The sequence below is a fragment of the Coenobita brevimanus genome, chromosome 101 (assembly GCF_032717465.1).
Source record: "Coenobita brevimanus isolate Jiangsu-jjx chromosome 101, ASM3271746v2, whole genome shotgun sequence".
Lineage (NCBI taxonomy): Eukaryota > Metazoa > Arthropoda > Malacostraca > Decapoda > Coenobitidae > Coenobita > Coenobita brevimanus.
The window spans coordinates 47,379,432-47,406,166 of NC_137054.1; the positions used below are offsets into that span (position 1 = coordinate 47,379,432).

A 26,735-nucleotide genomic window follows, 5' to 3' on the forward strand; every position below is an offset into this window, starting at 1 on the left:
GTACTTTATCTTATAAATTTATAGATGAAAGTCAAAAGCTTATAAATATTCCTTCTCACCATGTGACAGTTTTGAGAGATTTTACCTAAGGAATTGTGGCTTCTGGCGTTACACGAACCTTCACATTCTCTAAAAATACTTTATCAGAATCATTTATTGAAAAACACTCATTCGAAGTTTCTCGCATGTATCGGTGACTCTCACAACATTTGAAACATTGTTCTTAAACATTTTAGATGACAGCTCTCCTTATGTGTCAATCTATTTCTTGTTAAATATTCGCTGAATGTGATTTTTTTCATGCTCACAAGTGTTTACTAAGTTTTAGTACGGATTAGGAGTGTTTCCCAATCAATATTCAGATTATTTGTGAAAGTGATATATTTTGTGATTTCTCTATAAAACACGTTCATTCAGCAATCACCAGTAAAATTGTTTTGAACTACCCCCAGAGTGAATGCTATCTGCCGTGACTAGTTTCCCTTTGGCATAACCTTTAATCAGTGGTCAGTTCCAAAAAGGCCAATGGACTCATCCGAAATTAAAAATCGTTATAATCGGAACTAGCCAGACACCATAGTTCAGATCAACGCTCATGCAGTTATTTTCCTAGACCCACCATGAACACTGAAACTAGAAATATGATGAACCAATTAATGTTTATATATTCTATATCTCAGTACGGATATACGTCTTTCCGAATAATGTATATATGATAATGTATAAAAATCTTCATGTAAATGATTCATTACCTCTTGCAGTGATTTTCTCTTCTTAAAAATGAATAATGATATCACACGAATCGTCAAACTGGGATAAAATTGCGTATTGCATATTTTAAATCTAGGCACAATACTCCTTTGAAGCTCTTGTGATCAGGAAAAAAAATTATATATCCTATGTATCTAATTTTCCGAGTTGTTTTTCAGTTCTCTATTTTAGGGAAAATATTTGGCCTTAAAACCCTTAAAAAGGGTTTCATCCTACGTACTACTTCATGTAGCTAATTTAGGGTACCTGTGATTCGATTTCACCTAATTCTACGCTTTAGTAATCTATACTCGATAAGAAATCATCTCCTTCAAAAATCTTTCCTCAACTGTAGATACAATTGTGACTCCCATCTAATTTAGAGTATATATGTGGAAGTTGAATTTTTAGTGTTTTCGCCTCAACTATGCGGTTTTTAGCATTACTCAAATGACTTTTATGAACGTAAAAATCCAAAAACTTTCAGCACGACATATATACAATAAATTCAGTGTTGTCTCAATCTGCATTTTTGTAGCTGTCATGCATATTAAGTGTTCACGCCATCAATAAAGCTGTTTTTCCCATGACTCACATGACACTGCTCCAACCGTAAAAATAGACTCAATCTATAGACGACAATAATACAGTTCACTCAGTGTTCTTTCAACCTGGATTTTTTTGTAGGTGTCATGCACTGTATGTCCACGAAAAAGAGAAATAAAGTTGTAAATGGTATTTACTTTTAAATCTCTGTATTGCGTCAGTGTTTGGACCTTATGGTATAAATTTATAGATGAGAATCAAAAGCACACGAGGTTACAGTTTTGATAGTTTTTACTTAGGGAAATGTGGCTTATGGTGTTACACCATAAGTGTGTAAAAATTCATTATTAGTAATCTTTTTTTAAAAAACAATCAAAGGCTCTCGCTTGTTTTGGTGACTAACATCTTTTGAATCTTATTGTTCTTATACACTTAAGATGACAGCTCTCCTTGTGTCAATCAATTTCTTTTTAAATATTTCCTAAATGGGATTTTTTTCATGCTCAGAAGTGTCTACTGAGTTTTGGTATGAATTCGTTTTGTTTCCCAATCATTATTCAGAACACTGGTGGAAGTTGCATATTTATCGGTCTCTCCCAAAAATACGTTTATTCAGTCACCACTCCATAAAGATAATTTTGAACTACTCCCAAAGTGAATGCTATCAGCAGTGACTAGTTCACCTTTGGCACAACATTTAATCCGTGGTCAGTGTTAAAAAAGCTAATAGACATAGGAAATTAAAAATCGTGATAACCTGAACATAGCTGACACGACTCCAGGTGGCTGCTCTTTCAACCTGATTTTTTTATTGACCCATCAATAACATTAAAACTTCAGATATAATCAAGCAAGTAATGTTTATATATTCTATATCTCAACTTCTTTCCGAATAATGTATATATGATAATGCATAAAAATCTCCATGTAAACGATTCATAGCGTCTCGAAGTGATTTTACCTTCATAAATATGAATAATATCACACGAACCGTCAAATTACGATAATTTTGCACATTTTACTCTAGGTACCGAATACTACTTTGATGTCACACACAATAATCTGAATATTGATTGGGAAACACTCCTATTCCGTGTTAAAACTTAGTAGACACTTGAGAGCATGAAAAAAATATTATTGAACGAATATTTAACAAGAAATAGATTGACACAAGGAGAGCTGTCCTCTGAACTGTTTAAGAACGTATCAAATGATGTTAGGGTCTCCGATACAATCGAGAAACATCGAAAAAGGGTTTTTTCAAAAAAAGTTTAATTATGATAAAGTATTTTTACACACTGTGAAAATTAGTGTAAATCCATAAACCTCATTTCTTAGGTAAAATCGGTCAAAACTGTCACCTTGTGAGAAGGAATATTGATGAGCTTTTGACTCATTTATTAATTTATACGATAAAGTACAAAAACTGGAGAGAAAGTTAAGAGTAGGTAAGAGATGGGTGAGAGCTAGGAGGGTTACTTGTGAGAGGGAGGTTTTGAAATTGAGTTGGATAAAAGAGAGAAAATGATAGAGTATCAGAAGAAATTGAAGGATGAGTGGAGCGCAGTGAAAGATCAGGAAAATGGCAGTGTGGAGGAGGAATGGCAGTTGTTTAAGAGTGCTGTGGTGGGGCATGCAGAAGAGGTGTGTGGTTTGAGACGCGTGGGTGGTGGTGTAAGGAAAGAAAGTGAATGGTGGTGCGAGGAAGTATGGCTATGGCAGATAAGACGTTCATATGAAGTGTGGCTGCAGAGGAATTGAGGTGTCATATTAGAAGTATAAAGAAAGTAGGAATAGGGCGAGAAGAGCTGTGCGTGATGCTAAAGTAGAAGCAGATGAGAGGTAGAGTAGGCGGCTGACTGTGAATTCTCAACAGAATAAGAAAATGTTTTGGAAGGAAGTGACAAGGGTTCGAAAGGGAGAATCTGGGAAGGAAGAGCGAATTAAAGCAGAGGATGGAAGGATGTTAACTGAGATGGATGCAGTAAGGAAGAGATGGGCAGAGTATTTTGAAAGATTGTTAAATATATAGGAGGAAAGGGTGGCTGAGATTGTGGCAGATGGATGGGTGCAAGGAATAAATGTGTTGGGAGAGTTGAATGATTCTTTGATCACGAAGGAGGAAGTGGAGAAGGCAGTAAAGGAAATGAAAACAGGGAAAGCTGCAGGTATTAATGGGTGTGCTGTGGAATGCCTGAAGGGTGGTGTAGTGACTATTGTTGACTGGTTATTAAGATTGTTGAATGTGTGCTTTGTGAATGGTATGGTGCCAATTGACTGAGCAAGTGCTTGTGTGTTACCGTTGTATAAAGTTAAGGGTGATAAGTATGAATGTACTATTGCGGACAGGATTTCTTAAACACCCTCGTCCAGCCAACCTGTGTATGTGGCAGCGTCGCATTCACGAGCACAAAAATTGCCTTCGATGCATTTGTCGAAAATTATTCCTTCAGCTTTGGGATTGTACTAATGGATAAAGCAAATAGTATTTACTTTGAAGGTTTGACTTTGATAAAACGAATATATCATACTGATTATTTAATAACTTTTCTCGTATAGAGCCAAGCAAGTGATAAATATGTATATTTGGTTCCACTCCACCACTTTCTGTAGGTCTGAACCAGCGAACACGGAGTGAACAAGTTCGATGCACTCATTTGTTAACAGGAGAGAGAGAGAGAGAGAGAGAGAGAGAGAGAGAGAGAGAGAGAGAGAGAAAGCGTGTATTGTGGGTGCCTGTGAATTTTGGAATAATGTGGAGGCAGACTGTCGCGGGGAAATGCAAGGGATGAGAAACCCTGGATTCATGTGATCCATTGAAAACAGGCCACAGTGTTAGTATTTCTTCCATCAGTCACTAAAACTTGCCTTGTTTTGTGATATATATATATATATATATATATATATATATATATATATATATATATATATATATATATATATATATTGTTACATAGCCTATGATTTCATCATCCTTTGTGTAATTTTAACGCACAGTTGCTGCATGTTTGATCACGAGCGTGTTCTGCCTCAGTCCCCCCCTTCTACCGTTATAGTAGAGTAAGTCGTTCTCTCTGTTGTCCAGAGCGGGATTGTCAACTCTATGCCCCCATGGCTTCATTTGCGCGTCCTTATTACAAGTTGTATCAAGCTCTCCTGGCTCCTATATAATGAGCTCAGTCTCTGCATCATTGCCACTTAGATCTGCTCCTCATTTTGTTCACATCTCTGTCCTCCCCTGTACAGATATTATTATTGTGAGTGCTCAAGAAGTCTCCAACCATCTAGCAGCTGTGTGTAATTTGAGTATAACTGTTGTTGCATTTTTCTTGTACTGTATAGCATAAGTTTAATTTGTAGGCCTAGTGAAGTTTTTGTAATTCATGTAGGGTTCTTTATGTCAGTCATTTTTGATAATAGTTTGTATCTGTAATTATTTATCTGGCATTTACTGAGTATTATCTGGTATCTCATTTTATCAGGGCTGACTTAGATAAATTTACTCTTGCTAATTTCGTGTTAATAGAGGCTATTGCAGTTAACCATATATTTAACCTGTTTTTGCCATTACATTATCCTTATGAGTCCTGAATGTTTTATTGTTAGTTTGAGCATTAAACTTTGACTTGTAATTTTACCTAACTCTTTGTTTTGAACCTGGAACTTTACGGGACAGTAGTGATTTTTAGTATTCTCACTTAAAGTGTACATTATCTTTCTCTGTTCCGTAACATAAATTTGGCGACCTCGCCAGGATATTCAGGATATTATCATAAGGATATTGTTTGATATTTTGTGACTGTGATATATTCATGATGGCTACTATTTCTACACTTGATGAAGCCAAAGATTTTTTGTCAAATGTGCAAACAGTGTGTGATATAGAAAACAGAACAAAGAATGAACTTAAGATTGTTGCTCAACAATTGGGATTTGTTGTTCGCTCTCATCAGTCTAAAGATCAGATTGTTGCCATGATTAATGAAAGCTTGTTCAATGTAACTCCTCCAAATGAGCAAACGCAGATTGAATTAGCTAAGTTACAGCTTAGCCCTGCAGGAGGCTCGTGTTAATGAGGCAAATGCTCGTATTCAAGAGGCAGAGGTACAGACTCACGCACAAGTTGAACTTGCTAGGATTCAGGCAGACCATGAGTATCGCATGAAACAATGTGGAACTGGATCATCTAGCTCTGATGATTTTGATGTGGCTAAAAATGTTAAACTTGTCCCTCCTTTTAATGAATCTGATTTAACAAAGTATTTTCAGTTGTTTGAGAGGGTAGCTACAGGTTTTAATTGGCCTAAGGAGTATTGGCCAGTACTCCTTCAAACTGTTCTCACCGGTAAAGCTCAAGTAACTTATGCATCTTTGCCTCAGGATCAGTCTGATAATTATGATGTAGTTAAGAGCTTGATTCTTAAGGCCTATGAGCTTGTTCCTGAAGCCTATAGAGTAAAATTTAGGACAACTTATAAGCAAGATAAGCAATCCCATGTTGAGTATGCAAAAATCAAAGAAGATTTGTTAGAGCAGTGGTTAAATTCTAAGAATGTGGATTCTGATTTTGGTAAATTTAAGCAGATGATTTTGCTGGAGGATTTCAAAAGGTGTATTAGTAAAGATGTAAGCCTATATCTTGATGAGAAAAGAATAGATAATTTGTCTGATGCTGCAGTTTTAGCTGATGAATATGTTCTCACTCACAAGAGATATTCTAGAGAAAAAGGGAAAGCTGAGAGTAAGTACGTTGCCTCTACTCAGAGTACAGGTAACAGGAAAGAGAATAAAGATGATGTTTCTCAGGAAGTAAATACCAGCTTCACCTCTAGATTTCAGAAAAGTAAATGTACTTATTGTAGTAAGCTTGGTCATACTACGGAGAGATGTTTCAGGAGACAGCGTGATGTGAACAAAAAGGAGTCTTTAAATATTCAGTCAATTGGTCTAGTGTCCACTCTTGAGAGTTCCCAGAATTCTTTAACTGAGTTAACTGAACCTGCTTTGAGGGGTAACTTAGATTCTCATGATGGAGCTCCTCTTTTGAGCAGTAACGTGGGTGACACTCTCAAGAGTTCATGTGCTAATTTCCTGTCTGATGGTTTTGTCAGTCCTCTGGACAGTAATGACAGGAAATCAGTTAAAATATATCGTGATACAGGTGCTTGCCAATCCCTTATGCTGACCAGTGTTCTAGGCTCTAATGTTAATTCCTCTGATGAAACTGTAATCTTACAAGGTGTAGGGAATAATTACTTCCCTGTTCCTCTGTGCAGAGTGAATTTAGAGTCTGGTTTTGTTAATGGTTCCGTTATGGTTGGGTTGGTTGAGACACTCCCAATGTCAGGTGTAACTTTCTTACTTGGAAATGATATTGGTGGAAGTCAAGTGTATCCAGCTCCTCAGTTGTCTAGTGAGCCAGTGGCTGCGTCCCAGGATTGTGATGTCCCTGATGTGTTCCCTGCATGTGCTGTCACTAGGGCTAAGGCTAAAGTTACTGGTGATTTAGAGGATAATGATGATGATGATGTTATCCTAGCTGACACTTTTCTTGCTAATTTGGACCACTCACCAGATGAGGCAGTGCCCCGTAGTGTTGATGATTTGTCTCGTCAAGAGTTGGTTGAGTTGCAGGTTGCTGACCCTGAGTTGAAAGGTCTAGCTAACTCTGCTTACAGTGAAGAAGAGTCAGCCGGTGCTTCTACTTGTTATTATGTAAAGTCAGGAGTACTTATGAGGAAGTGGAGACCCCCAACAGCATCAGCCGACTGTGAATGGGAGGTTGTACATCAAGTTGTCATCCCTCGTATTTGTAGGCAGGATATCATTAGAGTGGCTCATGTTTCCAGTTTGGCAGGACACCTTGGAGTGAGGAAGACTGTGGCACGCATTTTGAAACACTTCTACTGGCCAGGTATCTTCAGGGATGTTTCCTGGTATTGTAAGTCTTGTCACACCTGTCAAGTTGTGGGGAAGTGTAATCAGACCGAAAAGGTTGCACCTCTAGTTCCCATTCCTCCTTTTGAGGCGCCTTTCACCCGTGTGTTGGTGGATATTGTGGGCCCTCTTCCTAAGACTTCTTCAGGATTTTCTTATGTGCTGACCATGATTGATATGGCTACTCGTTATCCTGAAGCCATTCCACTTAGAAACATCTCAGCAAAGAACGTGGTTAAGGAAATGCTAGGGTTCTTCACGAAGTTTGGTCTGCCCAAGGAGGTACAGTCAGACCGGGGAAGTAATTTCATGTCAAATGTTTTCAAGCAGTCTCTGAAAGAGTTGGGCATCACCCAGATCACGTCTTCAGCTTACCATCCCCAGACCCAAGGAGCGTTGGAGAGATATCATCAAACACTCAAATCGATGCTCAAGAAATACTGTTTGGAACATCAGAAAGACTGGGATAAAGGTCTTTCATTCGTTGTGTTTGCCGCAAGAGAATCTCCAAATGAATCACTGGGCTTCTCACCTTTTGAACTACTGTTTGGCCATGAAGTAAGAGGACCCCTTAAGTTACTCAAGGAATGCTGGCTGTCGGAGGAAGATGACGTCAACCTGCTGGAGTATGTGATGAAGTTCAAAGAACGGCTGTCCACTGCTTTACAGCTGGCGAGAGAGAATTTAGGAGCTGCTCAGGAGAAGATGAAGACTTGGTATGACAAGAAGTCCAGGTTACGCCACTTTCAGCCAGGAGATCAGGTTTTGATTCTGCTACCAGTTCATGGGCAACCTCTTCAAGCCAAGTTTAGTGGCCCTTATTTCGTGGAGAAGAAACTCAGTGATGTCAGCTATGTCATCGCCACACCAGATCGTAGAAAGAGCAAGCAACTATGTCACATCAACATGCTAAAGTTATATCACAGGCGGGACGAAAATAATCCAGTCTGCACTGTAGCTGTTCCACCCGAGTCTGCAAGTGAAGCTCTCCCATGCAGTATGAGCCTGAGTGATAGTTTGGGGAAGAATCCTGATATCATGAATGATCTCCAGACTAAGCTTTCTCATCTACCACCCAAGGAAAGGCAGGAGTTTTCGGCGTTACTGCAGGAGTACCCGCAAGTGTTCCGTGCTACTCCAGGAAGAACCACTGTGTTGATGCATGATGTCGATGTTGAAGACGCAAAGCCAATTAAATTGCCTCCTTACCGTGTGAACCCAGTGAAAGTTCCTCTCATCCAGAAGGAGCTTGGCTACCTGTTGGACCACAAGATGATTGAGCCCTGTCAGAGCGAGTGGAGTTCTCCTGTCACTCTAGTCCCTAAGCCAGGTGGGTCACAGAGGCTTTGCATTGACTACAGACGTGTTAATCAGATAACCAAAACAGACACTTACCCTCTCCCTCGCGTGGAAGATTGCATAGACAAGATCGGAAAGGCTAGGTACATAAGTAAGTTTGATTTGTTAAAGGGATACTGGCAAGTACCTATGACTGAGCGTGCTAGGGAGATCTCATGTTTTGTACTATTAGGAAAGACTTTTGCATGGTCTGTAGTGCCATATACAGATTGTTTTAGAGTAATAAGAAATTTCCTTTGTAAATTTCTTTTTTCTTTGTGGGGAGGTGTTACATAGCCTATGATTTCATCATCCTTTGTGTAATTTTAACGCACAGTTGCTGCATGTTTGATCACGAGCGTGTTCTGCCTCAGTCCCCCCCTTCTACCGTTATAGTAGAGTAAGTCGTTCTCTCTGTTGTCCAGAGCGGGATTGTCAACTCTATGCCCCCATGGCTTCATTTGCGCGTCCTTATTACAAGTTGTATCAAGCTCTCCTGGCTCCTATATAATGAGCTCAGTCTCTGCATCATTGCCACTTAGATCTGCTCCTCATTTTGTTCACATCTCTGTCCTCCCCTGTACAGATATTATTATTGTGAGTGCTCAAGAAGTCTCCAACCATCTAGCAGCTGTGTGTAATTTGAGTATAACTGTTGTTGCATTTTTCTTGTACTGTATAGCATAAGTTTAATTTGTAGGCCTAGTGAAGTTTTTGTAATTCATGTAGGGTTCTTTATGTCAGTCATTTTTGATAATAGTTTGTATCTGTAATTATTTATCTGGCATTTACTGAGTATTATCTGGTATCTCATTTTATCAGGGCTGACTTAGATAAATTTACTCTTGCTAATTTCGTGTTAATAGAGGCTATTGCAGTTAACCATATATTTAACCTGTTTTTGCCATTACATTATCCTTATGAGTCCTGAATGTTTTATTGTTAGTTTGAGCATTAAACTTTGACTTGTAATTTTACCTAACTCTTTGTTTTGAACCTGGAACTTTACGGGACAGTAGTGATTTTTAGTATTCTCACTTAAAGTGTACATTATCTTTCTCTGTTCCGTAACAATATGTATATATATTTAAATGTATATACATATATATATATATATATATATATATATATATATATATATATATATATATATGTGTGTGTGTGTGTGTGTGTGTGTGTGTGTGTGTTATACTGTATAATTAGGATTGCTTTCGTTGGAATAATGATTTAGGAAATAAATGCTGTTGATTTAACAAAAAGCTGTGCTTAAGAAAGTAATTTGCTTCTGTACAGAGAGAAATATCCAGTTATTAGAAAAATACCTATGAGTTTGCCAAAAATCTGCAGGTGCCAACCACCAGAGAAAAAAAATGCGAACATAAGGCATCTAACAGAACTTACGCGGCCTGCCAAATTATTTGACAGTCATCTGGCGTTACCCAAATCATTTTGTCCGACGAGACGTTATCCTATGATAAATAAACCCCTTCGTCATCAGCAAAAGGAAAAATTCCCTGTTTAGCTTGAGCACCATATTTACTCATATCGCATAAAATCATGTGTATGTAGCCGGAATGAAGCCCTTTATCCATGGCCTGGCAAACTCCCTGTAAAGAGTACCCGGTACTATTTTCTATCGACAGACTGAGTTTAGCGGTGAGACATATTTCGTGTAAGGAAATCCACCCAGCCTGTGTGTGTGTGTGTGTGTGTGTGTGTGTGTGTGTGTGTGTGTGTGTTGAATTGAGAGTAATATGACTTGTGGAGCATGCTATGAGGGTTGGTAGGTTGGTAACTGGGTGGGTGGATTGGTTTAGTGTAGGCTGGTTATTTCACAGGTGGATTAGGTGGAGTGGGTGGGCGAGAGTGAGGGAAAGGGTTGTTGGGCTTGTTAGGTGGGGTGGAGTGGGGTTCGTGCATTGTTTGAGGTGGGTGGTGGGGCTACCTGTAGGACAAGGCAAGAGACGGGTTTGTGTCGTCCTACTTTTGAGACATACTGTATTGAGTAAGGTTGTGGATATGTGCGTTGATGGGTGGGTGTGTAGGTGGATGGACGGATTCTGGGAAAACTGGCCACTGGGATTAGGTGAATTGAGTTAATGTCCGAGCTGGGAAAATCGGTCCAGAGGGGGTATTATTCTGGAATCATGCTGAAGTACAACAGGTCCATCGAGCAATACGTCTGTTGGTTAGGAGGTCTGTGTTTCAACTGCACGCATCAGTGGGTGATATAACCACGTCGGATAACAGGTTTATGGGGAAAATAGGTTTTGTGAAAAATACATCCATGGGTATACGACCATGTAGGAAACCTTCATTCACAGAGATTCAAGGTCGACGGAAAAATTGGTCCGTGGGGAGAAAATACATCAATGGGGAAAATTAGTTCGGGAGAAAATAGGTTACGTAGGGAAGTAGGCGCCTTTGGAAAAAAAAAAGTCATTAAGGAAAATAGGTCCATAAAGGATTGTGCTCCGAGTGGTGAAAATGTCCATTGATAAAAATATTCATGGGGTGAAAATAGGTTCATAGGGACATACACGTACTGTAAACATACCCGGTACATGGAAATATTTAAAATAAATGGGACCCTAAAACATCCAACTTTTAACAGCGACCGTTGCCTGGAATTAGGTTTACCACTGCACAGTGCACACCTTGCACCAAACACCCATTAGCCAGACCCTATTACCACTTCGTCATCCAGTAATTATATTTCATAATTTACCTTCATTTAGCCATTTAAGCATAGAAAGCCAACCGAAACGAAAGGAAAAAAACCCTGTTTAACTGTGTTGAGCACCTCATTTCTCCACCTCATTCCTCTAAAATTCATGGGCACCCGCTACTCTCTCTCTCTCTCTCTCTCTCTCTCTCTCTCTCTCCTGTTAACAAATGAATGCTTCGAACTTGTTCACTCCGTGTTCGTGGAGTGGAACCAAATATACATATTTATCACTTGCTTGGCTCTATACGAGAAACGTTATTAAATAATCAGTATGATATATTCGTGTTATCAGAGTCAAACCTTCAGTGTAAATATTACTATTGCTTTATCCATTAGTACAATCCCAAAGCTGAAGGAATGTTTTTCGACAGAAATGCATCTAAGGCAACTTCTATACTCGTGAATGAGACACTGCCACATACACAGGTTGGCTGGAAGAGGGTGGTTAAGAACTGTCCGCAATAGTACTTGCTTTAGGGGTATAAATATGTTGTGTTATTGGTAAGGTTTATGGTAGAATGTTAATTATGAGAGTTTGAGAGAGTACAGAGGGAATACTTGGTAATGGGCAGTGTGCCTTTAGGAGAGGGAGGGGATGCGTGGATCAGGTGTTTGCTGTGAGACAAGTGTGTGTAAAGTATTTACCGAAAGGCAAGGATGTGTTTTGGGCATTTAGAGAAAGCGTATGAAAGAACTGATAGGGAGGCTCTGTGGACTGGTAGGTTACTAAAAGGGGTGAAAAGTTTTTATGTAAATAGTAGAGCGTGTGTAAGAGTGGGAAATGCTGTGAGTGGTTTCCCGTGAGTGTGGAGCTGCGACAGGGATGTGTGGTGTCGCCTTGGTTGTTTAATATTTATATGGATGGTCTTGTAAGAGACGTGAATACAAGAGTTTTAGGTGGAGGTCTGTCTGGAGAATGTCGATGGTGTAGAGTGGAATCTTAAGCAGCTGCTATTTGCAGATGATACTGCACTGGTGGCTGATTCAGAGGAGAAATTGAGACAGTTGATAGAGGAGTTCGGAAGGGCGTGTGAAAGGAGGAAATTGAAAGTAATTGAGAATAAGAGTAAAGTGGTGAAGTGAACGAGGTTGGTAGATGGTAGGGTGATGAATATAGTTTTGAATGGCGAGTTCCTTGAGGAGGTGGTGTTTTAAATATTTAGGGTCGCATGTTGCTATGGATGGAAGAATAGATGCAGATGTGGTTCTATTCTTCCATCCATAGCAACATGCGACCCTTAATATTTAAAACATCACCTCCTCAAGGAACTCGCCATAGAATAAATGAAGTAGGAAAGGTGCTGGGAGGAATGAAAAGAGTGTTTTGATGTCGTTCGCTTAGAATTGACTGTATGAGGGTGTTGTGGTACCGACTGCGTTATATGGGGCTGAAACATGGAATATGAGAGTAGCAGAGGAAAAGTTTGAATGTAACGGAGATGAGGTGTCTGAGGAGTATATGTAGAGTGACCCGTATGGATCGAGTGCGAAATGATGAAGTGCGAAGGAGAACTGGAGTTGTTCGGGAGATGGCTGGTAGAGTTCAGCAGAGGGTGTTGCGATGGTTTGGGCATATGGAGAGAATGGATAATTAGCGATTTGGTGAAAAAGATAACTAGATCTAATGTGAGAGGTGTAAGGCTGAGAGGGAGACCACGAATGGGATGGATGGACAGTGTGAAGAGAGCGCTGGATGCGAGAGGGATGTCTGTTGAGCAAGGAAGAGTGGCTGTGCGTAACAGAAATAAATGGAGAGAAATTGTGAATGAATAAATGATGACGCAGCCCTGAGGGGATATTCTCCCGCATTTGGTCTGACTAGCTAGTCAGGGCAGGGGATGGGTCTATTATGATGTGGCGGGGGTAAACCAGTTCTGCTGTCGGGCCCTGCTGCGAATTTCACTGATTGCATTGCGCAGTTGACCCATGTGTGGTGTGGTGCGGTGAGAATCTGTTTGAATGAATGAATAAATGGGGAGTGTGTCGTTCTGTCTTGGCTACCTCCCTTTCCATGGGGGAAGGAGCCTAGGTATATAGATAGATAGACACACTATCGCGATACCGAGATTTATAATTATCATTTAAATTTTTTTTTTTTCATCTCTGTGGTCACATATGGCATGACACCTACAAAAAATCTAGGTTGAAGGAGCACTGAGTGAACTGTATTAATTTCGACTGGAGATTCTTTGCATTTTGACGTTTGGAAGAGTCATTAGTGATGCTAAAAAAAAGCTTAAATGAGGGCGAAAACTCTGACTATGCATGCAGGCAAAAAGATAAAATCACTCCGAGAGGCAATGTATCGGTTAGGTGAAGATCGTATATTCATTACCATATATTAATAATCGGAAAAAAGTATAGCCGTTCTGAGATATTCAATATATAAACATTACTTGCTTAGTCATAATCGCAGTTTCATTGTTCATGATGATTCAAGGAAAAAATCAGGCTGCAGGAGCGAAGGCCTGAACTGTTGTGTCTGCCATGTTCATATTATCACGATTATTAATTTCCGATGAGACTAATGGCTTTTTTAGGACTGAATTGACGGATTAAAGGTAGTGCCAAAGGAAACTAGTTATGGCTGATAGCATTCACTCTGGGGGTAGTTCAAAACTATTTTACTGGAGTGATGGCTCCATAAACGTGCATTTGGGCGAAATCGATAAATATGGCACTTACACAAATATTCTGAATATTGATTTGGAAACACACCTAATCAACACCAAAACTCAGTAGACACTTGTGACCATGATAAAAATCACATTGACCGATAATTAACAAAGAATTATATTGACACAACGAGAGCGTTCATCTGAAATATATAAGAACAATAAGCTTCAAATGCTGTGAAAGTCACCGAAACAAGAGAGAAACTTCGAATGAGTTTTCAAAAAAAAAATAATAATAATAATAATTTTACACACTCTGAAGGTTCGTGTAACACCATAAGCCACAATTCCTTATGAAAAATCTCTCAAAGATTTCACCTCGTGATGAGCTTTTGACTTTCATCTATAAAATTATATGATAAAGTACAAATACTCGCAGTACCTAGATATATAATTATTTATCATTTACAACTTTTTTCCTCATTTCTGTGGACATATAGTGCATGACACCTACAAAATAATCCATACTGAAGGAACACAGTGAACTGTATTAATGTCGTCTGGAGATCGTTTCCATTTTGACGTTAGGAAGAGGGTTATTTAAGTGATGCTAAAAACAGCTTAATACAGCGCGAAAACACTAAATATGCTTGACAGCTACAAAAAATGCAGGATGAGGTAACTGAATTTATTCTTTTAATGTCGTCTGGAAAATGCTTGGATTTTTACGTAAAGAAGACGGTCATTTGAGTAATGCTAAAAATCTCATAGTTGATCGCGAGAACACTCAAAATGTAACGTCCACAAATGTACAAATGTATTAGCTGAGATACAATCACAATTGTATCCTCAAGATAGGAAAAATTTTTGAGGGTGATAAAATTTCTTATCGAAAAAAATCAGCTACAAGTCTTGATGAGGTAAAACATAGGGTGAAATCAATTCACAAGAAAAGAATTAAGCCATTTGAAGGATTTAAGCCCTAAGAGTTTCCATTCATTAGAGACATGAGAAGATATCGGAAATTTAGAGATACAATGAATATATATATATTTTTTATCTGTATCACAAGAGCTTTAAAGTGGTATTCTGTGCCTAGAGTTCATATATAAAATATGCAATACTAGGAAAAAATCAGGTTGAAAGAGCGGCCACCTGAAGCGTCGTGTTTGCCATGGTCATGTTATCACGATTTTTAATTTCTTTTAAGTCTTATTAGCTTTTTTAACACTGACTTCACGGATTAAAAGTTGTGCCATTGGTGAACTAGTCACTGCTGATAGCATTCACTTTAGGAGTAGTTAAAAATTATTTTAATGGAGTGATGGCTGACAATGTATTTTTGAGAGAGACCGATAAATATGCAACTTACACCAGTGTTCTGAATAATGATTGGGAAACACACGTAATTCAAAACAAAACTCAGTAGACACATGTGACTATGAAGAAAATCCCATTTCGGAAATATTTAAAAAGAAATTGACACGTAATGAGAGCTGTCATCTGAAGTGTATAAGAACAATAGGATTCAAATGATGTTAGAGTCACCAAAACAAACAAAATCCTTCGATTGAGTGTTTTTCCAAAAAAGATTAATGATAATGAATTTTTACACATTATGAAGGTTCGTGTAACACCTTAAGCCACATTTCCTTAGGTAGAATATCTACCTACACCTCGTGAGAAGAAATATTGATGAGCTTTTGACTTTCATCTATAAAATTATACGATAAAGTACAAACACTGTCCCAATACCGTGATATAAAATTAATTACCATTTACAACTGTTTTCATCTCCGTGGACATATACTACATGACACCACAGAAAATCCAGGTTGAAGGAGCACTGAATGAACTGTATTAATTTCTACTGTAGATTCTTTGCATTTGACGTTAAGGAGAGGGTCATGAGAGTGATTCTAAGCGTAAATAAGTTTGAAAACTCTAAATATGCAGGACAGCTTCATAAAAGCATTATGATGGAATACTGAATTTACTCTGTTAACGTTGTTTGGAAATTGTTTCGATTTTTACGTTATGAAGAAAGTCATTTGATCAATGCTATAAACCGCTCACTTGAAGGCAAAAAAAGATAAATATGACACATCAACAAATGTACTCTTAATTATCTTGGAAATAGTTATACAATTGTATCAGGAACTCAGGAAACATTTTTGAGGGTGATAAAAATCTTTATCTAGAAAAGATTCCTGACAAGGTAAAATTGGATGAAATCGATTCACAGGTAGAGAATACAACTTTTTAAGGGTTTTAAGCCCAAAGATTTTCCATTCACTAGAGAACTGAAAACAACTCTGAAAATTAGAAATACACAGGATGTATATATTTTTTTTCGTTATCACAAGAGTTTCAAAGTAGTATTCTGTGCCTAGAGTTCAAAAATAAAAAAATATGCAATATTATCGTAGTTTGGCGGTTCGTGTGACATCATTATTCATGTTCATGAAGATAAAATCACTGCCAGAGGTAATGAATCATTTACATGAAGATTTTTATTCATTATCATATATATTATGTGGTCCGTACTGAGATATAGAATATATATACATTATTTGGTTCATCATATTACCAGTTTTAGTGTTCATGAGGGGTCTAGGAAAATAGACTGCAAGAGCGTTAATCTGGCCTGTCGTGTACGATTTTTAATTTCTGATGAGTCCATTGGACTTTTTAGAACTGACTTCACTGAGTAAAGGTAATGCCAAAGGGAAACTAGTTTCGGCTGATAGCATTCGCTCTGGGGGTAGTTCAAAACAATTTTACTGAAGTGATGGCTGAATAAACGTGTTTTATGGCGAAATCGCTAAATATATCACACAAATAATCTGAATATTGATTGGAAAACACTTCTAATTGTGAACATGAATAAAATCACAGCGAAAATTTAACAATAGATTGACATAACGAGAGCTGTCATTTGAAATGTTTAAGAACAATGTTGTGAGAGTCACCGATACAATCGAGAAACTTCGAATGTTTTTCAAAAAATGGTTATGATAAAGTATTTTTAGAGACTGTGAAGGTTCGAGTAACGCCATAAGCCTTAATTCCTAAGGTAAAATCTCTCAAAACTGTCACATCGTGAGGAGGAATGTTGATGAGCTTTTGACTCGCATCTATAAATTAATAAGGTAAAGAACAATGACGAAATACCGAGATTTATAATTAATTACCATTTACAACTTTATTCCTCAATTCCGTGCAAATATAGTGCATGACACCTACAGAATAATCCATATTTAAAGAACACTGAGTGAACACTTTGTGAACTCTCTTAATGTCGTGTGGGGATAAATTGTTTGACGTTAGGATGTGGGTTATTTATGTGATGCAGAAAAGAGCTTAATGCAGCGCGAAAAAACCCTAAATATGCATGACAGCTACAAAAAAATGCAGGATGAGGAATCACTGAATTTACTGTTTTAATAGTGTCTAGAAAATGTTTTGATCTTTACATTAAGATGACGGTCCTTTGAGATATGCTAAAAATTTCATAGTTGATCACCAGAACACGAAAAATGTAACGTCCACAAATGTACTCTCTATTAGCCGAGATACAATCACAATTGTATTTACAAGTTAGGAAACATTTTTGAAGGTGATAAATTTCTTATCGAAAAACATCAGTTACAAGGAGAGATGAGGTAATACGAAGGTTGAAATCGAGTCACAGTTACAAAGTGCAGCCATTTGATGGTTTTAAATCCAAAGAGTTTCCATTCATTAGAGCCGTGAAAACAACTCGGAAATATAGAAATACAATGGATATTTTTTTTTTTATCTGCATCACAAGAGATTTAATATGCAATATCATAGCAGTTTGACGGTTCGCTTGATATCATTATTCATGTTGATGAAGGTGAAATCACTGCGAGAGACAAAGAATCGATTAAATGAAAATCGTTTATTCATTATCTTATATACATTATTCGGAAAAATGCACAGTCATACTGAGATATACAATATATAAAGATTACTTGGTTCATCATATTCGTAGTTTTATTGTTAATGATTGGTCTAGGAAAAAATAAGGCTGCAGGAGCGTCGACCTGAGCTATCGTTTCTGCCTTGTTCAGATTATCTGGACTTTTAATTTATTAGTATTTTTAGAACTGACCACGGATAAAAGGTAGTGCCAATGGAGAACTAGTTTCGACTGATAGCATTCACTTTGGGAGTGGTCCAAACTATTCTAATGGAGTGATGACTGAATAAACGTATTTTTGGGCGAAACCACAAAATATGCAACTTCCTCAAGTGTTCTGAATAATGATTGGGAAACACACCTAATTCTTACCAAAAGTCATAGGACTCTCGTGAGCATGAAGAAAAAAAAAAAAGTTTTATTTAACAAAAAGTATATTGACACGTAAGTAGAGCTGTCATCTGACGTATGGCGGGGGAGACACAATCTGGCCGCACTATGAGATGGTACTACTACTCTGCCGCCAGGTTGTTAGGAAGAATACTGCCACCGTATTTCTTGTGTGTCGTAAAAGGCGACTAAAAGGGGCGGGGTGAGGGGACAAGGGACCCCCTCCTCTGTTTTTTAGTTCCTGAAAAGAGACAGGCCAGAGAAAGGGATGGGGGATGGAGTTATCCCGTACCCTGAAGATTGGGTCTATGAATGTGCGTGGATGTAGTACGATTGAGGCTAAAAGGGAGGAGATTGGGAGAATGTTTTTGAGAAGAAAGTTGGGTGTGTTAGCTTTGAGTGAAACGAAGATGAAAGGGAAGGATGAGTTTCTGATTGGAAGTGTGAATGGAAGGGCAAGAAAAGGCGTGTACAGCAGTGTGACTGAATGGAAGGTGTCATCGAGACTGATGTGGGTGAAAGCGAAATTTAAACGTGAGTTGTGGGTGTTTGTGAGTGCATATGGGCCTGGTAGTGAAAGGGATTAAGAAGAGAGGGAGTCTTTCTGGAATGATGTTGATGAGTGTCTGCAGTTTTGGAGCGAATGTGAATGTAATGATGGGAGATCTGAATACTAGAGTAGGAAATGTAGCAGTTGAAGGTGTAGTTCGTATGCATGGTGTGCCTGGAAGAAATGAAAATGGGGAGCGAATGATAGCGATGTGTGTTGAGCGAGAGATGCTGATTGGATATACGCTGTTTCAGAAGAGATATTTATAATTATACATGTGTGGAAGGGTTGTTGATAGAGCTTTGATGGACTATGTGGTTGTGTCTAGGAATGTAATAGGAAGATTCTTGGATGTGAGAGTGGAGGGAAAGTTAAGAGTAGGTAAGAGATGGGTGAGAGATAGGAGGCTTAGGTGTGGCAGGGAGGTTTTGAAAGTGAGTTGGATAACAGAGAAAAAAAGATAGAGTACCAGAAGAAATTGAGAGAGCGGAACGCAGTGAAAGATCAGGAAAATGGCAGTGTAGAGGAGGAATGGCAGTTGCTTAAGTATTGTGGTGGGGCATGCAGAAGAGGTGTGTGGTGTGAGACGTGTGGGTGATGGTGTAAGAAAAGGAAGTGAATGGTGGTGCGAGGAAGTAAGTATGGCTGTGGCTACGAAGAGACGTGCATATGAAGTGTGGCTGCAGAGGAAGGATGTCATATGAAAAGCATAAGGAAAAGAGGAACACGGCGAGAAGGCTATGCGTGATGCTAAAATGGCAGCAGATGAGAGGTGGGGTAGGTGGCTGACAGAGAATATTAAACAGAATAAATGTTTTGGAAGGAGGAGAGAAGGGTGCGGAAAGGGAGAGTCTGGGAAGGAAGAACGAGTAAAAGCAGATAATGGAACTATGTTAATTGAGATGGATACAGTAAGGAAGCGATGGGCAGAGTATTTTGAAAGATTGTTAAATGTAGAGGAGGAAAGGGTGGCTGAGATTGTGGCAGATGGAAGGGTGCAAGGAATAATTGTTGGGAGAGCTGAATGATTCTTTGATCACGAAGGAGGAAGTGAAGGCATTAAAGGAGTTGAAAACAGGGAAAGCTGCAGGTATGGATGGGTGTACTGTGGAATGCCTGAAGGGTGGTGGTGACTATTGTTGACTGGTTAGTAAGATTGTTGAAGGTGTGCTTTGTGAAAAGTATGGTACCAATTGAATGGGCAAGTGCTTGTGTGGTCTCATTGTATAAAGGCAAGGGTGATAAGTATGAATGTACTAGGTTTAGGGGTATAAGTCTGTTGAGTAAGGTTAATGCTAGAGTTTATGCTAGTGTTAATTATGAGAAATAGAGAGGGTACAGAGGGAGTGATTAGTGATCAGCAATGTGGATTTAGGAGAGGGAGGGGATGAGTATATAAGGTGTTTGCTGTGAGACAAGTGTGAAAAGTATTTAGCGAAAGGCAAGGATGTGTTTTGGGCATTCATGGATTTAGAGAAAGCTTATGATAGAACTGATAGGGAGGCTCTGTGGACTATTTTAAGATTGTATGGACTTGATGGTAGGTTACTAAAAGGGATGAAAAGTTTTTGTGTAAATAGTAGAGCGTGTGTAAGAGTGGGAAATGCTGTGAGTGATTGATTTCCCGTGAGAGTGGGGCTCCGACAGGGATGTGTGATGTCATCTTTTTTGTTTAATATTTACATGGATGGTGTTGTAAGGGAGGTGAATGCAACAGTTTTAGGTGAGGTCTGAGTCTGGTGAATGTTGATGGTGGAGAGTGGAATCTGAAGCAGCTGGTGTTTGCAGATGATACTGCAATGGTGGCTGATTCAGAGGAGAGATTGAGACAGTTGGTAGAGGAGTTTGGAACAGTGTGTGAAAGGAGGAAATTCAAAGTAAATGACAATAAGAGTAAAGAGATGAAGTGTACGAGGTAGGTAGATGGTAGGAGGATGAATATAGTTTTGAATGGTGAGTTGCTTGAGGAGGTAGAGTGTTTTAAATATCTAGGGTCACATGTTGCTGTGGATGCAAGAATAGATGCAGAAGTGAAGTTTAGAATAAATGAAGTAGGAAAGGTGCTGGGAGGAATGAATAATGTGTTTAAATGTCGTTCGCTTAGAATGGATGTAAAGAGAAGGCTGTATGAGTGTTGTGGTTCTGACTGCGTTATATGGGGCTGAAACATGGAATATGGGTGTCGCAGAGAGGATAAGTTTGTATGTAATGGAGATGAGGTGTCTGAGATGTGTGGAGTGACGCGTATGGATCGAGTGCGAAATGATGAAGTGCGAAGGAGAACTGGAGTTGTTCGGGAGATGGCTGATAGAGTTGAGCAGAGGGTGTTGCGGTGGTTTGGGCATATGGAGACAATGGATAATGAACGATTTGTGAAAAAGATAACTAGATCTGATGTGAGAGGTGTAAGGCTGAGAAGAAGACCACGAATAGGAGGGATGGACAGTGTGAAGAGAGTGCTGGATGCGAGAGGGATATCTGTTGAGCAAGGAAGAGTGGCTGTGCGTGACGGAAATCATTGGAGAGAAATTGTGAATGAAAAAGTGATGACGCAGTCCTGAGGGGATATTCTCCCGAATTTGGTCTGATCAGCTATTCAGGTCAGGTGCGGGTAAGGGGATGGGTCTGTTATGATATGGCGGGGGTAAACCAGCTCTGCTGTCGGGCCCTGCTGCGGATGTCACTGATTGCATTGCGCAGTTGACCCTGGTGCGGTTCGGTGCGGTGAGGATCTGTCCATTCTCCCCTTTGGGACTGAGATGCGAATGAATGTGTTTGAATGGATGAGTAAATGGGGAGTGTGTCGTCCTGTCTTGGCTACCTCCCTTTCCTTGGGGGAAGCAGACTAGGTATATAGATAAATAGAAGATTGAAATGATGTTAATTTCACCAATACAAGCGAGAACCTTCAAATGAGTGTTTTTCAAGAAAGATTAATAATGACAAAATTTTTACACGCAATGAAGGTTCGTGTAACATCTTAAGCCAAATTTCCTTAGGTATAATCTCTCAAAATTGACACCTCGTGAGAAGGAATATTGATGAGGTTTTGACTTTCATCTATTAATATATACGATAAAGTACAAACACTGTCGCAATACCGAGATAATAATCAATTACCATTTACAACATTTTTCCGTGGACATATTTTGCATGACACCTACAAAAAATCCAGGTTGAAGGAGCACTGAGTGAACTGTATTAATGTCGTCTGAAGATTGTTTCCATTTTAATACAAGGAAGAGGGTCATTTAAGTGATACTAAAGACAGCTTCAGAGAGCGCAAAAACACTGAATATACATGACAGATACAAAAATACAGGATGAGGGAACACTGAATTTCCTACATTAATGTCGTCTGGACAATGTTTGGATTTTTACGTTAAGATGACGGTCATTTGAGTAATGCTGAAACTGCATAGTTGATGGCGAAAAGACTAAAAATTCAACTTCCACAAATGTACTCTAAATTAGCTGGGAAACAGTCACAATTATATCTTCAGTTCAGGAAACATTTTTGAGGGTGATAAAATTTCTTATTGAAGAAAATCAGTTACAAGGCTAGATGAGGTAATACGCAGGTTGAAATCAATTCACAGGTAAGGAATACAGCTATTTGAAAGTTTTAAGACCAAAGAGTTTCCATTCATTAGAGACATGTAAACAATTCGGAAATTTAGAGATACAATGAATATTTCTTTTATATGCATCACAAGAGCTTTAAAGTGGTTTTCTGTGCCTAGAGTTCAAATATAAAATATGCATATGGATATCATTATCCATATTTATGAAGTTAAAATCTCTACGAGAGACAATGAATCGTTTAAATGAAAATCGTTTATTATCTTATATATATTATTCGGAAAAACGTATACCCATACTGAGATTTACAATATATAAACATAACTTGGTTCATCATATTCGCAATTTTATTGTTCGTGATGAGTTTAGGGAAAATTCAGGCTGCAGGAGCGTCGACCAGAAGTGTCGTGTCTGCCTTGTTCAGATGATCACGATTTTTAATTTCCGATGAGTCTATTGGCTCTTTTAGGACTGACCACATATGAAAGGTAGTTCCAAAGGTGACCTAGTTTCAGCTTACAGCATTCACTTTGGGAGTAGTGAAAAAATTATTTTACTGGATTAATGGCTGAATAAACGTATTTTTGGGCGAAATAGCTAAATATGCAACTTCGACCAGTGTTCTATGTAATGTTTGGGAAACACACCTAATTCATAGCAAAACTCAGTAGACACATGAGCATGAAAAAAATATGATATAGGAAATTGTTAAGAAATTGATTTACATGTAAGGAGAGCTATCTGAAGTGTTTCAGAACAATAAGATTCAAATGATGTCATGGTCACCGAAAGAAGCGAAAACCTTCGAATGAGTGTTTGTGAGAAAAACATTGACGATGATAAAGAATTTCTACACACTGTGAGGTTCATGTAACACCATGGGCCACATTTCCTTAGGTAAAATCTCTAAAAACTGACACCACATGAGAAGGAATATTGATGAGCTTTTGACTTTGATCTTTTAATTTGGTTGATAAAGTACAAACTGTCGCATTGCCGAGATATATAATTAATTTCCATTTACAACTTTTTTTCTCATTTCCTTGGTGCATAACACCTACAAAAAATCTAGATTGTATGAGACAGAATGAACTGTATTAATTTCGACTGGAGATTCTTTGCATTTGACGTTTAGGAGAGGGTCATGAGTGATTAAAAAAAAAGCTTATATGAGGGTGAAAACTCTAAATATGAAGGAAAGCTACAAAAAAAGCATTACGATGGAATATTGAATTTTCTCTATTAAGGTTGTTCGGAAAGTTTCGATTTTTATGTTAAGAAAATCATTTGAGTATTGCCTAAAACCGTATAGCTGAAGGCGGAAAAACTAAATATGACATTTCAACAAATGTACTCTTAATTAGCTGGGAAACAGTCGCAATTGTATCAAGAATAAAGGAATGATTTTTGAGGATGATAAAATTCCTTATCGAAAAAAGATTACTGATAAGGTAAAATTAGGTGAAATCGATTCATAGGTAAAGAATTCAGCTATTACATTAGAGACCTGTAAACAACACGGAAATTTAGAGATTCAATGGATTTTTTTTTTCTGCAAAACAAGAGCATCAAAGCAGTATTCTGTGCCTAGAATTGAAATATGAAATATGCAATATTGTAGCAGTTTACCAGTCCGTGTTATATCATTATTCATATTTATGAAGGCAAAATCACTGCGAGAGACAATGAATCGTTTACATGAAGATTTTTGTTCTCTATAACATATTCATTATTCCGAAAGACGTATATCCGTACTGATATAGAATATATAAACATTACTTGGTTCATCATATTTGCAGTTTTAGTATTGATCATGGGTCTCTGAAAATATCAGACTGCAAGAGCGTCGACTTGAACTGTCGTGTCGAACATGTTCAGATTATCACGATTCTTAATTTCGGATGAGTCCATTGGCTTTTTTTGAACTGACCACGGATTAAAGGTAATGCCAAAGGGAAACTAGTCAGGGCCGATTGTATTCAGTCTGGTTGTAGTTCAAAACAATATTAGTGAAGTGATTGCTGAATCTACGTGTTTTAAGGCGAAATAGAAAAATATACCACTTAAATAATCTGAATATTGATTGGGAAACACTCCTTATCCATACCAAAACTTAGTAGACACTTGTGAAAATGAAAAAAAATCACATTCAGTGAATATTTTACAAGAAATATGTTGACACATAAGGAGAGCTGTCATCTGAAATGTTTAAGAACAATAAAAATCAAATGCTGTGAGAGTCACCGATACAATCGAGAAACGTCGAATGAGTGTTTTTCAAAAAAGGGTTAATTATGATAAAGTATTTTTACCACGTTGAGTACACCGCTTCCCATCCGATCAGCGAAGTTAAGCAACGTTGGGTCTGGTTAGTACTTGGATGGGTGACCGCCTGGGAACACCAGATGCTGTTGGCATCCCTACGTCAAGTGGGGTTGGTGGAGTATTAGTGCCCCTCCCTGTAAAACAATTAACTCTAAGCACTTGGCCACCCTGTCTGGGATACATGGCGTCTGGCAATGAATGAATGAATGATTTTTACACTGTGAAGGTTCGTGTAACTCCGTAAGCCACAATTCTGAAAACTGTCACGTCGTGAGAAGGAATACTGATGAGTTTTTGACTCTCATCTATAAATTTATACGATAAAGTACAAACACTCGCAATACCGAGATTTATAATTAATTACCATTTACAACTTTATTCCTCATTTCCGTGGATATATAGTGCATGACACCTACAAAATAATCCATATTGAAGAGACAATGAGTGAACTGTATTAATGTCGTCTGGAGATTGTTTCCATTTTGACGTTAGGAAAAGGGTTATTTAAGTGATGCTGAAACAGCTTAATAGAGTGCGAAAACACTAAATATGCTCGACACCTACAAAAAATGCAGGATGATGAAACACTGAATTTACTGTTTTAATGTCGTCTCGAAAATGTTTGGATTTTTACGTTAAGACGACGGTCATTTGAGTAATGCTAACCATCGCATAGTTGATGGCGTAAACACTAAAATTGCAACTTCCACAAATGTACTCTATATTAGCTGAGATACAATCACTATTGTATCTACAAGTTAGGAAACATTTTTTAGGGTGAGTAAATTTCTTATAAAAAAAAAAATCGGTTACAAGGCTTGATGAGGTAAAACATAGGGTGAAATCAATTCACAAGTGAAGAATTCAGCCATTTTAAGGATTTAATCACTGAGTCTCCATTCATTAGAGACGTGAGAACAACTCGGAAATTTAGTGATACATTGAATATTTTTTTTTATCAAGATATTCTGTGCCTGGAGTTCAATTATAAAATATGCAATATTAACGCAGTTTGACGGTTCTTGTGATATAATCATTCATATTTATGAAGGAAAAATGAGTCCCAGAGGCAATGAATCGTTTACATGGAGATTTTTATCCATTATCTTATATACATTGTTCGGAAAGAAGTATAGCTGTACTGAGATATAGAATATATAAACATTACTTGCTTGATCACGTCTGAAGTTCATGATGGGTCTAGGAAAAAATCAGGTTGAAAGAGCGGCCACCTGAAGTGTCGTGTCTGACATGTTCAGGTTATCACGATTTTTAATTACCTATTAACACTGACCACGGATTAAAAGTTGTGCCAAAGTTGAACTAGTCACTGCTGATAGCATTCATTTTGGGAGTACTTCTAAATTTTATTAATTTAGTGATGGCCGAAAAATCGTATTTTTGGGAGAGATAGATAAATATGCAACTTTCACCAGTGTTCTGAATAATGATTGGGAATCACAACTATTTCATACCAAAACTTAATAAACACCTGTGAGCATGGAGTAAATCCCATTTAGCAAATATTTAACAAGAAATTGACACGTAATGAGAGCTGTCATCTGATGGGTTTAAGAACAATAAGATTTATGTTAGTCACCAAAACATGCGAGAACCTTCGATTGAGTGTTTTTCAAAAAAAGATTACTAATGATCATGAATTTTTACACACTATTAAGGTTCGTGTAACACCTTGTCAATTTCCTTGGGTAAAATCTCTAAAAATTGACACCTCGTGAGAAAAAATATTGATGAGCTTTTGACTTCCATCTATAATATTATACGATAAAGAACAAACACTGTCGCAATACCGAGATATATAATTAATTACCATTTACAGCTTTTTCCTCATCTCAGTGGACATATAGTTCATGACACACAAAATCCAGGTTGAAGGAACACTGAGTGAACTGTATTAATTTCGACTGTAAATTCTTTGCATTTGACTTTTAGGAAAGAGTCATGAGTGATTCTAGGAAAAGCGTAAATGAGGGTGAAAACTCTAATATGCAGGACAGCTACAAAAAA

At 38.0% G+C, this 26,735-nt stretch overlaps 1 pseudogene; it reads left to right on the forward strand.

The window, feature by feature from the left end:
• The first annotated feature begins 24,680 nt into the window (after positions 1 to 24,680).
• On the forward strand, positions 24,681 to 24,799 carry LOC145415203 (5S ribosomal RNA; annotated as a pseudogene).
• Positions 24,800 to 26,735: the final 1,936 nt, after the last annotated feature.